Source organism: Salvia miltiorrhiza, chromosome 2, assembly GCF_028751815.1.
Source record: "Salvia miltiorrhiza cultivar Shanhuang (shh) chromosome 2, IMPLAD_Smil_shh, whole genome shotgun sequence".
Classification (NCBI taxonomy): domain Eukaryota; kingdom Viridiplantae; phylum Streptophyta; class Magnoliopsida; order Lamiales; family Lamiaceae; genus Salvia; species Salvia miltiorrhiza.
Genome location: NC_080388.1, coordinates 47,546,739 through 47,561,311, shown reverse-complemented (window position 1 = coordinate 47,561,311; position 14,573 = coordinate 47,546,739). Strand labels below are relative to the sequence as shown.

General features: G+C 39.6%; 1 long non-coding RNA gene and 1 pseudogene across 1 annotated transcript; both read left to right on the top strand.

The window, feature by feature from the left end:
• Positions 1 to 675: 675 nt before the first annotated feature.
• On the top strand, positions 676 to 4,106 carry LOC131009633 (uncharacterized; annotated as a pseudogene).
• A 345-nt stretch (positions 4,107 to 4,451) lies between these two features.
• On the top strand, positions 4,452 to 5,255 carry LOC131011783 (uncharacterized). Its single transcript, XR_009097111.1, has 3 exons — positions 4,452 to 4,645; positions 4,987 to 5,158; positions 5,210 to 5,255. It is a non-coding gene; the product is annotated as an uncharacterized LOC131011783 (long non-coding RNA).
• The last annotated feature ends 9,318 nt before the right edge of the window (positions 5,256 to 14,573 follow it).

Here is a 14,573-nt window from a genome sequence, read left to right as displayed (position 1 = left end):
TTTTATTATAACTACAAAATTGTCACTCAATTTTAAATTGGAAGTTGCCTTTATAATTATTTGTCGCCAAATATGAATTTCTAGATCGTCACTAAAAATGTATCTTAACATTACAAAAAAATCAAGGTGCATCTAGTTTTGAATGATGAGTATTTGGTATTTTGAAGGAGAGAGATGATTTTCCAGTTTTAATATTAAATATTTTTTTATATTTATATTTATCTAAATATTTATCGCATCTTAATTTTTGAATCTACCGGTGGTTATGTTCTTCAACATTACAAAAAATGAAGGTGTTTTAAGTTTCATATACTCGTAAAATACGTGTAGTTAAATACTCGTAGTCGACAATTTGAATTAATATTCTTTGCGTCTTTTCATTAATTTCTTCGTAAGTTATCCTTCTATTCTATTCTTTTCTTTTTTGTAATTATTCTTTAACTTCATTTTACTCTTTTGAGTTCTCTGAACTCCAAAATATTCCCAAATCCCTAAATATATACTTCCTCCATTTCTAAATAAGCGTCTGCTATCATAAAAAAAAAATACATATTTTTTTTTGAGAGGTAAACTCTTATATTATATATCGGAATGAGCAATATCTAGGAGCCATGACGGGAAGTCATTTCTCCAGATCATTACATTCTGAGAGGAAATAGCTAAACAAGCTAATTCATGGGCGACCGTGTTAGCGGAACGCCTCATGTGAAAGAAATCAACGACAAGAGAGTTCTTGGCGTGCTCAAAAACTTCCCAAAGCTCATCACTAAGGGACTCAGATCCATTGTATGTATTGTGAAGCACGTGGATAGCAAGAATGGAATCAGAGAAGATGACAATCGGTCCCAAGTCGCTCTCAAAACAAAAACCACTACTACAAAAGTTTACATACATAACAGTGCATAGATAACGGTTTTTTCAAAAACCGTTATCTATGAGCGCACTTTTAGGAATAGATAACGGTTTTGCAAAAATCCGTTATCTATGTAGTGTTGTCTATATGCATAGATAACGGTTTCAATTAATTCGTTATGTTTTTGCGTTATCTATTAGTTACATACATAACGGTATTACAAACCGTTAAGCCGACCGTTATCTATGTGCGTCTTTTTATAACGGTTTTTCTAACCGTTATATATGAGCGCTTCAATACTGTTATGTATTATTTTTTATAGTATTTATTTTTAAATTTAATAATATTATAAATTAAACCTAATTATCACTAAAAGAATTCTCCATTTCCCACTTCCATCTTCTCCCCCGAATCTGCGATTCAGTTCCCAAATCCATCTTCTACCCCGATTCAGTGCCCTAAAGGCTCCGGCGCCGACTCACCCTGGCGTCGATCTCTATTCCCCGTTGTCTCAACCGTGGAGGCAGCCACAAACCACATTCCTTTTGGCCTCCAATCTTAAAACCCTAGGTGTCCCCGTCGCCGCCGCCAACCCGATCTCCGCCGGTCAGCAAGCAACGAACATCGACGCTGCTGTGAGAATTTTTCCAGATTCCCTAGTGTTGTTCTTCGCCCCTGTTTCCAGTTGCTGGTTTACCTTGCTTTACCCCAGAAACGCCTCCGGTGAGAGCATCTCTGCTAAGGAGAGGAAGGCCGGCCTCGTTCCGAGCATCGTCTTCGAGGCTGAGGATGGCCAGCACGGCGGCAACAAGCGCATCATTTCTGTGCAGAGCAATCAGGTTAAGAAGCTCGTGAACCATTTAGGGCAGTCTTTCTTTCTCTGGCTGATTTTGTGAAATATTGGTCTGATTTTGTGAAATATTGGGGTTTTCTGTGGTGAGATGTGGCTGAGCTAGCTCTAAATGGCTATTGAACTTTTGCTTTTGTTTTTCCATCAGTAGACATGAAATGAAAATAATTCTGCATTTAAATAGTGAAATGAGCGAAGGGGTTTAGATAGATAGGAAGGAATGCGAGCTGGATTACATAAATTTAAAAAATATTTTATTATTTCTATAATGCTATTGAGTTTTCATACAGCACTGGTTGGAAATTCTTAGGTTATGCACTGATATAATCTTTCTTGATAAATGTCGGTTCCATCTTCATCCTGTCGGCTCCATCTTCATCCGAGCACAGATGCAATGCTTAATGTTACATTCATAAGGGCTCCATCTAGTGCTTGGTTGAAACTTGAAGGTTGATGTTCCTCTAGTATTTAGAGGAGATGATGTTTCCCCTAGGCTCAAGAAGGGTACGTAGAAAATCTTATCCTGGGATTTATTACCATTTTATGCAAAGCTCACATTTCTCTTACTATTTACTAATGTAGGATTCATATTACCGTAATCGAATGTTGTGTGTTCTCCTTGAATCTAAAAACTCTACTGCATTGTGAGGTTTTACTTGATGCTCGTGTAGTTGCAACCTTTAGGTTTACTAGTATTTCTTCTTTTATGTTCCTTAAGTTTGTTCCTAGCAAACACATGGTAACAGTTTTGTGATCTGGTGAGTACTTAGTATTTCTTCTTTTATGTTCCTTAAGTTTGTTCCACGTGTGAGCTGCCTCACTAATCCTATCAAGACCTGTCCAGTAAGCCAAAAGACTTCCTTTACATGCACGAACCTACTTAGTTTTTTCAGTTGATTTGGTGGCTATGTGTTCATCCATAAGATTTCAAATTTGCAACTTGTTACTTAAATCAATAGGTTTGCTCAAAGGCTACAGAACCGGGTAGCAAGAATAGGAGACTTAACACAAGCCTCCTTGTTCGCTATCTCAACCCATCTGGAAAATGGAACATTCTTATTGATGCTGGCAAGTATGTTAAAGATTCTCCCTGTTCTGACCCTTAAAAAACAATGCTTTCTCGTTTCTTATATCTGTACATCTTTGATCATTGAATACGGGAATTATAGGAAACTTCTTTATATAATTTGTTTTTATGATGCAACTCTTAGTCCTTATTTATAAAAGACCAAAGTGGACTATATAATTGTGACGGAGGGTGTATATGCTATCTACTAAGTTTTCATCATGCTTAATGCAGGTTTTTCTATCACAGCGCTCTGAGGTGGTTCCCAGCTTATGGGTAAGCTAGCTTAAGTTCATTATCTTTGGACTGCTACAGCGATACCAAATTTTATGTTACTTGCTAATGTGCACGCAATGGCTGGCCTCATTTTATATTACTAGATGTTTGTCCATATACTGCATTTGCTTCGGAAATTCTTCCTTTTGTGGTTTCATGATTCATAGTCTGCCTAGAGAATCTTTGGTGTTTATACCAATGCCTCATGTGGCTTGTTTCCCTAGACATCCGGTACTGCCAGGAATCAATAAGTTCCCGGTCTTGGCTGAGACACGTAGCATATGCTTAGATAGTATAGACAACGAGTAATGCTTATTCACGTTTCTCTGCCATTCTTGTTTAGTCTCCCTGTTTTAAATTGGAGAATGTATCTCTCCACCTACAGTTGATCATATGAAAAGAAATTTTGTCTGCATATATGCATATTTCCAGTTTCTGCCAAAATCTTCTGCCATGGATTTTTCTCTTTTTTCCTTGTTTTCTTCTTTTTAAGAAACGTGTTGTGACATACTTCTATTAATTATTGTGTAAGTTCTATATTGTCATGCAAGTTTCTTTTCGTGACTACTTTAATTTCTGTCAGGATAAGAACAATTGATGCGGTTATTATTACTCATTCTCATGCTGATGCAATTGGAGGTCTCTGACATGATTACTTTGTACAGTTTTTGTGTATGATTGACATCGTCAAATGCATGAGTATGTTCATAAGAGGACCTTTTGTTTTTCCAGGGATGGATGATCTCCGTGATTGGACGAACAATGTTCAGCCTTCTATACCGATATACACGGCAAAGCGTGATTTTGAGGTAATTACTCTTTGCCAAATCTGCACTGTCTACTAATGTTCGAGTAACCATATGACTGTCCTAGTGTGAGTTTGAAAATTGGCATATGCTTTTTATGCAAATACATTAGCAAGTTCTTAACTGTTTTTGTAGGCTTTGCTAGCTGCTCTTGCTGTTATGTCGGATCTTATGTTCGACTTCTTGGGAAGGTGCAGTAACGAAGCCCTCAAGGAAGAGATGGAAGAGAAAAGATGGTTGATATGTGCTCTATAAATACCTTGAACCTTCACATTCCATCTATTTGATACTTAATCACCATTGCTTAGACAGTGATTTGTGACCATTTGAGTTTTCAGAAATATAATATATTAAGTTGTGAAAGGTGATTCAGGGAACTTGTATTTTCTTGACCAGGACCTGCACAACAGTTTCATGGACATTCCACATTTTCTATGAGAAGGTAAAAAATTGAGTATCTGCAATTCATTTTGTGGATATAGTTCTGTAATCTTTTATAATTTTTTTTCTACTTTAGGCTTCATTCATTTTCATATAACATTCTCAAGACTTTTGGGTTGCACCTTATTAATGGATTTTACCTCAAAGTGCAGAAGAAGACCAAAAACTCATGGATTCTCAGAATGTTTATAGTGCTGATGCAGTTAAAAATTATATGCATTTTCATCACTTTGTATCAACATTGTCAGTAGTTATTAACTTGGTGTGCTTATATTCTTGTTTTTGATGTGAAGGTTAACTTAGTGAATGATGGTCTGGTGACAATGCAGCTTGAATAAAGGGAATCATCTTAAGTAAGTTAGCCTCTTGTAAGATACTTTAATTGTTGACATTCTATTTAATGTTAGTTGTGTGCATTTCTGATTATATTAGTGAAAAATAGGATCTTTTACTCCGTATTTTTGTGTGTATTTTATTTGGTGCATTACCATTACTGTGTGTATGTCAGTGTGCGTAATAAATAGGCATGTGAACTGATAATGAAAATGGCCCTCTTAAATTGTAGTTGTAGTCCCTCTCTCTCCCCTCCTCTCCCTTTCTCTCACATGAAAGTAACTTTAGTCGAGTGTTCCAAGGTTTGGAGTTGAATTTCATTACTTACAACAATAAAAAAATTAAAAAAATACATGTGCAGATAGTTGCAATAAAGATCAAGAGCCATTATTATTAGTATGAGGGAGGGTTGTCATTCTCCCAGTCACAACCACAGAGGAGGAACCATGGCTGGAGCCCTGATGTTGCTGCTTCCCCTTCTCTTTCCAACTCTTTTCACTCCTTTCAGCCATGCCTTTCCCTCAGTTCTCTCGGTATGTATTTGATGTTTTGGCTTTCATTTCTAACTTTGTTCTCTGTGCTAGGATACAAGGGAGGGAGTATCTGCTTCATGTTGGAATCATATTAAAGGTAACATGTATTTTCATGTCTCTTTTGGGGTTTCTATTATTTTGAATTACTCTTAAAGTTTCTCTATACTTGTTGTATGTGTTACAAATAAGTGTAAACTTGAAAATGTTTTGGCTTTTTATTTATTGATGGAAACTTATCAGCTTTTACTGTTTGTAATTTAGAGTTGAGTGACTATGTAATACTGTAAAACATTCTGTAAAACCTTTTACTCTTCAGCGCTAGCACTGAAGAGTAAAGAAGAGTTTGGAACAGCATACTTGGCGCCGGTGGCGATGCTTTTGAGCATGAGGCAACTAGAAGAATGCGTAATAAATTTATGGTAGCTTGGGATGGCTTGAGATCAAAAGACAACCAGAGAATCATAGCAGGTTGATTAACTAGTTCTTGAGGACTTGGTGCTAGAAACATTGTATGATAGATTTTTGTTTTAGCTATAAGGTAGTTGGTATACTTGATATTTGGTTCATTTGTATAATAATGTATGAATTTTTTGGATGATATATAATATTGTTATCGTTGATTTTATCATTTTGTCGTTTTATAAAAACTGTTATAAAAGGTGCAAAAAATCGTTATGTATTCTAATTAAAGATAACGGTTAAAATCGTTATAAAAATTGCAAAAATCGTTATAAAAAGTGCAAAAAAGCGTTATAAAAAGTGCAAAAAACCGTTATGTATTCTATCAAGGATAACGATTAAAACCGTTATAAAAAGTGCAAAAAACTGTTAACTATGATAAAAAAAATTCTAATACATAACGGAAAAATCTTAATACATAACGGTGAAAAACCGTTATGTATTCTATCAAAGATAACGGTTAAAACCGTTATAAAAAGTGCAAAAAACTGTTAACTATGATAAAAAAAAAAAAAAAAAAAAAATTATTACATAACGGAAAAATCTTAATACATAACGGTGAAAAACCGTTATGTATAACCTTTATAGATAACGGATGCGTACTGTTATGTATGACGCATCGTACCGTTATCTATGCTACTATACATAACGGTTTTGAAACTGTTGTGTATGACGTATAGAATAGATAACACCACTATACACAACGGTTTTTTTTCCTCATACATAACGGTATAAACCGTTATGTATAATCACTATAGATAACGGTTTCATACCGTTATGTATGAGCGTCTCGTACCGTTATCTATTCTCACATACATAACGGTTTTTTAACTGTTGTCTATGATACGTATCATAGATAACACCACTATACACAACAGTTTTTTTGCTCATAGATAACGGATTTTATCCGTTATCTATGAGCGTTTTTCTAGTAGTGAACCAATGGCAAGCATCATGGCATGTAACTCACCCATGAGAACAGAAGTGGTATACCCTGCGGGGCGGCTCACAGCAGCGACAATCGATCCCAAAGAATTACGCACCACAAAACCAACTCCCACGCGCTGCCCTTCATCACGCCATGCGACATCAACATCAACCCTCAAAAAACCCATGTGGGGCGCAGTCCAGAAACTTTCTCCCTCAGGAGGGAGGATGCGTTGCACAATGGCGAGTTTTTGACGAGCTTCTTGGTAGTTTAACAACAAAAGATCAGTCCCATGAACCCTGGCCTTGGCATCCTTAACTTTGGAGCCATGTTTAGCTTCACAAAGGATACGCCAAACCTCCCAAAGCCGAATAAACCAGCGCTCCAGAAGCTCCACTCCACCATTCTCATGAATAGCATGACACAAATCAACCAAAGAAAGCTTCCTAAGACGCCGAATCACGAACCAGAACTCGGTGCTTTTCCAAAGATCTCTGACTTCGTTACAAAAAATCAAGCAGTGTGTCGTGGAACCCCAAGCCATACGACACCAGGAACAGATTCCATCTGTTGGAACATGGTGGCGAAACAAATTTGCGTTAGTAGCAATTAAGTTCTTTACAGCTCGCCAAGCAAAATGTTTCACTTTAGGTGGGAGGTTGAGAGCCCATAAGGTTTTCCACCAGGCACGTGAAGAAAGCGATGATGTGGATTCATGCTGTGAGTAGAATCCAACAGCGCATAAATATCCCGACTTCACGGTGTACCTGCCTTTCTCGTCAAAACCCCAGAATATGTCGTCCACGCCTCTTCCTTCATTGAGTTTAATAGACAAGATACCATTAGCATGGTGTGGAAGAAAATTTTCCCGAATCAAACTCACGTTCCAAACGTTCCCAGCATCAATAAAGTCAGCAACCTTAGAGTCGTTCATGGACGCAGAGATCAGGTTTGGTGCAGCTGCGAAGGTCCCCGGGATCCAAATATCTTGAAATGAACGGATGTGATTCCCATCGCCAACCTTCCACCTAATTCCTCGTCGCAAAAGGTCACGACCACAGCATAAGGAACGCCACAAATAGGAGCAGTTCGATGTGATTTTGGCTTCCATAACATCGGAATTCCTGAAATATCTTTGCTTAAGAATACGGGCCACGAAAGAATCAGGATGCTTGATAATCCTCCAAATTTGTTTCGCCAAAAGAGCCTGATTGAAATCAGAAATTTTTCTAAAGCCCAATCCTCCAACAGACTTCGGTTCACAAAGTTTCTTCCATCCAGACCAATGCATGCAGTTTCGTTCCTCATTCTCACCCCACCAGAATTTTCCACAAATCCGTTCAATATCATCACATATGCCGTACGGGATTTTGAAGCAAGACATGGCGTAAGTGGGGATAGATTGAAGAATAGATTTAACAAGAGTCTCTTTACCGCCCGCCGAGAAGAGCTTGTGTTTCCAGCTGCTGACTTTCTTGCAAATGCGATCCCGAATATATTCAAATTGGACTCGTTTCTGTCGCACAATGAATGTGGGCAGCCCAAGATACATGGCATGCCCCTGAGTCTCTTTAATGCCCAAGACGCCAATAACTTCATCGATGTTGCGGCGAGTCGAACTTGGACTGAAGGAGATGGCAGATTTGTCAAAGTTAATCTGTTGTCCGGAAGCCCTTTCATACTTGATGAGAATGCTCTTGAAATTGGCAACCACTCTGGGATCAGTCTTGAAAAAAATTAAGCTGTCGTCTGCAAAAAATAGATTAGTAATGGAAGGACAATTCCTCGCAATGTTGATGCCACAAAACAAGCCTTGTCTTTCATAACTTCTAAGGAGCGAGGAGAAACCCTGAGCACAAATGACGAACAGGAAGGGGGAGAGCGGACAACCTTGTCTAAGGCCCCGAGTTGGGACCAAAGATCCGAAAACCTTCCCATTAACCACAAAAGAGAAGTGTACAGAAGTCACACATTGCATGATGAGATCCACTGTCGCAATAGGGAAGCGCATGGCCAGCATCATTGCTCTAAAAAACCCCTATTCCACCCTATCAAAGGCTTTGCTCATGTCAAGTTTTGCAGCCGCAAATCCATCCTTCCCCGATTTCCTGTGTCGGATCCAATGCATGCATTCATATCCCAAGAGAATATTATCTGAGATCAATCTTCCCGAAACAAATGCACTTTGAGACTCGTCGATGATCTTTGGTAGGGGTGTCAAAATGGGCCGAGAATGGCCCGGCCCGATAGGCCCGCCCGGCCCGCCCGTAGTTTTGGCCGGGCTGGGCTAGGATTTTCAAGGCCCAAAAAAATCCGGGCCTCCCTGGCCCGGCCCATGCGGCCCGCCGGGTCACGCGGCCCGCGGGCCAAAAAGCCCGCCGGGCTTTCGGGCCCAAATCGGCCCGTCAGTATATTATGTGAAAATTTCAAAAATTTATATCTCCTCCCAAATCTCTAGGGCTGGGAATCGGGTCGGGTTCGGGTACCCTACCCGAAAAAATCGGGTACCCTAACCCGAAAATTTACCAAAACCCCCACCCGATCCCGAACCCGATTCTGAAATCGGGTACCCTAATACCCGAGTCGGGTATCCGATTCGGGTATTCGGGTACCCGAAATACCCGATAGCTCAAATTTTCAACGCAGCGCAATCCAAAACAAGAAAACTCAGCATGAACCCCCAACTCAGCGTGAATTCCATTTGATTAAAACTAAAAAAAATGAAAGAGATATAATCCAACGTAAATGGTGAGGTTTTGAACATATGAGCTTTTAACAAATAATCCCCAACTCAGCGTGAATTCATAATTCTAAATTCTAAATATTTAAACTCCCAGGAACCAAATAAATTTTACAGCAGCAGCAGCAAATTCAGTCGAAATTCGATGACCAAATTCATACACCAAATCAGACCAAATTCGATAACACATACAGATCTGTATTTAAAAAAAAAAAAAAAAAAAAAAAAAGAAGAACAAGGCGATTGGGCGAGGGCGAGGGTCGCGGTGGAACTGCGGGGGCTGGGTCGCCGCGATTGGGTGATTGGGCGAGGGCGAGGCGCCGCTGGGTCGCCGGGTCGCCGGAAACGGAAACGATGCTGGAGTGGGGGCGGCCGGGCGGGCTGGGATTGGGAATTTGGGGGCGGGCTGGGATTGGGAATTTGGGATTTGGGGTTTGCGAAATTGGATTTCAATTAAATGGGAACTTGGGAAATGGGAAGACCGAAGGGAAATGGGAAGGCCGAATGGGTGAGATTGGATTACAGCTGCCGATATATTAACTCAATTAATTCGGGTATTTCGGGTATACCCGATACCCGATCGGGTATACCCGATATCCGATTTTCTAACACCCTAAATACCCGATCCCGAACCCGAACCCGATTTTTTCGGGTATAGGGTACCCGATACCCGATTTTTTCGGGTCGGGTAATCGGGTACCCGATACCCGATCCCGAACTTCCCACCCCTACAAATCTCAATGGACCCAACCCAATCTAAGTCCATTTCTTCAATTGACGACAATGACGAGTCAAAGTCTAACTTAAGATTTAAATTACCAATCAACAATCAATATTAAATTATTTTTACTTGAAAGATTTATTTATTTTTGATTATTTTTTGTGGTTGTTATTTGATTCCAATTGATTTGATTACTGTATTAATTCATTTGTGAATAAATCGTTTTCAGTTTTTGTTGTTTTTGCAATTAGTTTTTGTTTTTTACTTGTATTCATATTGTTTACATTTAGTTTTAGTCAATTACGTAATTTAGATGTAGATTGTTTAAGGCCCTTTTAATTTCATCGAATTTGTCTTCAATTTTTTTCTTTAAATTTGATTTAATTTATTAATTTTTGGAACTATATATATATATATATATATTAATTTATTAATTTTGGCCCATTTTGGCCCGGCCCGCCCGGCGGCCCGTATAGGGCCGGGCTGGGCTTCATTGTTCGAGGCCCGCTGAAATTTTGGGCCGGCCCAACCCGGCCCAAAAAATTGCCTAGGCCCGCTGGGTTGGGCCGGGCCGGCCCGGCCCGCAATGTTTGACAGCTCTAATCTTTGGTAAGAAGGAACGGAGCCTGTTAGAAAGCATCTTGGCAACAATTTTGTATGTAGTGTTGCATAGGCTAATAGGACGGAAATCTTTGATGGTGATGGGTTTCTTAATTTTTGGAATCAAAACGACAAGAGTGTTGTTCCAATCTTTCACGCTGGCTCCTCTATTCATCACGGCCAACTCCTCTTTAGTGACTAATGTACCAATTTCTGGCCATAATTTCTGAAAGAACAGAGGGGGAAACCCGTCAGGGCCCGGGGATTTGTGTGATTTCATTTGAAAAAGAGCCTTGCGAACATCTCTGTCCAAAAAATCGGCAAGCAAGCTGTTCTGATCTTCCGCCTCCAGGTGAGAGGATAAGCAGCCGGTGACCTCAGAAAAATGGTCGGCGCTGGGGTAACATGAAGTAAACAGCCCCGCAAAATGTTCCAGGATAATCCCCGTAATCTCTTCTTCATTATCCACCATAATACCAAACCTGTTTTCCAGCCTTTTAATCGTGTTTCGTTTCCTTCTTTCACTCGCAAAAGCATGAAAGAACTTAGTGTTACGATCTCCCAAACTCAACCAATTAGCTCTAGATCTTTGCTTCCAGTGCACCTCTTCCGCTACAGTCACAACTTCAACCTCCTTATTGATTCTAGCAAGATTCGAGTGGAAGTGCTCAGAACCAGGTCGGGCCAGAAGGGCAGCTCGTTCCTTTCGCAGTTTGGCAAGGAGTTTAGTAGGCGCATCGAAGATGTTCTTAGACCAGATTTTAAGAAAAGATTGACTGTGCTGAAGTCTCGAGTGAAGTGGCAGTGTGTCGGACATTCTCCAATCGCAAATAAGATCAGCGGCGAAATTCTTGTCAAGCATCCACTTTTGCTCAAAATGACATCTTTTCATACGACTCCCTTCTTGTCTTCTCTCTCTTTGAACCTGAACTTGAAGCATTAAGGGAATGTGATCAGAGCCAAACGGATCCAAGCCTTTAATAACTGTGTCACCGATAAGCTGCAATCCTTCGCGGTTAGTAAGAAAATGATCGAGCCGGAGGAAAGTGGCTGCTCTCTCTTTCCTTTGGTTGTACCACGTGAAGGGGGTGTCACAAATGATAGATTTAAGCCCACAGTAGTCCATTGCTCCCCTAAAGCCTTGCATTTGTCCCCAATGCCTTCTTCCTCCACCTCTCATCTCTTATTGATTGATAATTTCATTAAAATCCCCGCCCATGATCCATGGCAGATCATCCAATCCACAACAGGCAAGTCGCTTCATCAAGACCCATGAATGTTCTCTCTTCGAGGCCTCTGGATTGCCGTAAAAACCTGTAAAACGCCAAGTACAGTCGGGCATAGAAATCACGCAATCAATATGACCAGAAGAGTAACTCTTGATGTTAGCCGAGTATGGTTCTTTCCAAAATAACATAAGACCACCGCTCGCTCCGTTAGAATTCACCACAAAATGTCCATCGAACCCCAAAATAGACTTCCATCTTGAACTTCTTTTGTCATTTGTTTTTGTTTCACAGATAAAAAGTAACATTGGAGAGAAGCCAGTGACCAACCGGCGAAGTTCGTGGAATGCATGGGAGCTCCCCAACCCCCTTGCATTCCAGACTATGCAATTCATAATACCCGGCGGGGCTGCGACGCAGCCTCCGCCTTCGGACCGCTGTAAGCTGGTCCATTTTTATGTCCTTCAGTTTCATGCTTCAAAAGTTTAGGGGAAGGGCCTTCATCATTGGCATCAATAGGTGGCCTGTCAGACCTTTTGGTGCCCACCCTGTTTTGGTTTTCATCAATGTTACTCGGCGTTCCTGTGGTGGGATTATTATTCTCTCCGCTTCCACGTGCCAAGTGTTTCCAAGGTTTCTTGCTATTCTTTTCCTTAGAATTGGGGGATGATATATTTTTTATTGCGATAGCCCCTCTGCTCTCATTTTCCAAACTCCCTTTGTAAACAGTCATATTGTTCAATTGGGCCATCTCAGCATCGGCCTTCTCACCTCGATCCTCACCAGCATTCTGGATCAAGGAAAATCTATCCCCTTCAGTGGTGGAATCAGTATCTGGTTTTGAAATCGCTTTCCCTTAATATCCCCTGTTTCGTCATTCACGTTCTCTTTAATGCGTGAGTACGACGGTGTAGCGTTGCCACCTCTATTGGGAGTATGTGACTTCTGGCTTTTTTGCATCCTGCCCGCCCTGAGCCAGCTTTCATAATTCTGTTTAGAAGAGTCAACTGCCATATCTGTACAGTCTTTGGAGATATGGCCAATGCGTTCGCAAGCGAAGCAGAAGTCCGGAAGCCTTTCGTATTGAAAAAGTCAAGAACTTCTTTTTTGATCTGCTCATGAACCAAAGGGGCGCATCTAATAAGCGGCGTTTCAATCCTTCTCGTGACCTTAACCCTGGCGAATTTACCTTCGCATAAGTCGTTCTCACACACATCGATATCCTCCACAAAACCAATCTTTTCTCCCAGCCGCCGAATGATAGATGGTTCTCTGCATTCGATAGGGACGTTATGACATTGAGCCCAAAGAGAGATCTCGGTGAAGTCAACTTCAGTGGGGGATTGCATAGCCTCCGTTTGTTTCAGCAGCAGTAAGTCCGAAAAAAAGTGCCAAGGCACCTCTTCAAGGGCCGTGCGTTTATCAGAGTCTTTAGAGAAAGTCACAACGAAAAGGTTCCTACCCACAACTTCGATTTCTGTCAGTCCTTCAGATCGTAGAATGTTAGGGAGATTTGTGCGCAGAACTTCCCTACTGATAACTCGCTTAGAGAAGATCTTACCGACCACCACAAGTTCAATCCGTTTCTGACCTCGCTCCGCCTCGCCCTTTGTTAGTTTAACGGCTCCCTCCTTTGCCTCTGCCGTGAGTTTAAGGCTGTTAACCAATCTCGCAATTTCCACCTCGTCCATGACCGAGAAGCACTGAGAAAGTGGTTGAGAACTATAAACTTCCCTTCAAACAAGGGATTACAACCTTTCCAGAGAGAAAGGAGAACAACGCACATGAAACCCTAGCCGACAGGGAAGTCAGAGCGAAAAGTCTTAACTCTTTGGAAAATTAATTAAAAAAAAATACTATAAAAGCCTTAACTCTTTGGAAAAAATACATATTAACTCTTAAGGAAACAATCAAATTTACGTTTGTAATCTTATTTATTATTTTATTTAAATACTAGAAAAGTATTAAATAGAGATATAATAAGAAGAATATGAATAATTTACTCTAAATTTTTGAAATGGAATACTTATTAAATGAAACACTTATTAATATACAACGATGAGAGTTAATTATTAGTGGGAACTAGGTATCTTTCTCCACTCGTAACATACTCATCTAACATGTATTAAAACTCGTGCTATAAAAAATTATGCACGTTTTTAGGGACAAAGTGAGTATTTATTATTAAAAGGCAATATTAAAAAAATTACATATCCTAAATATGAAATAACCAATCCTAATAAATTAATTATTAATTAAAGTTTTTACAAAATAAATATTTAAAATTAATAATAAATTTTAGTTGAATTGGCGAGTCTTAAATAATATTATAAAATTAAACTAAAGAACGAGATGGGGATCTGAAACAACAAGTGTATATATATGTATATATAGGGGAATGCTAAAATAAGAACACTTCTTAAAATATAAATTAGGAACCATTTTCAGCCCTTAGATCATCAAGATCTACGGTTGATTCATCATCTTGTTGGATAAATTCATGGTCCTGAGTTCGAATCCCAAAGGTAGCAAAAAATTATTTTTCGCAATTCATGCCTTTATACAGTTTATTCATGCGTGTTATACATAAAATTCATGCATTTTTGCTGGTTTGTAATTCTTAAAATAAGGGTGGTTTATTGAATAACCGCCCCTATATATATATATATATATATATATATATATATAAAGCTGAGACATTTTAAAAAGTAGAATATAAAATATGAGAGGAACATCAAAAT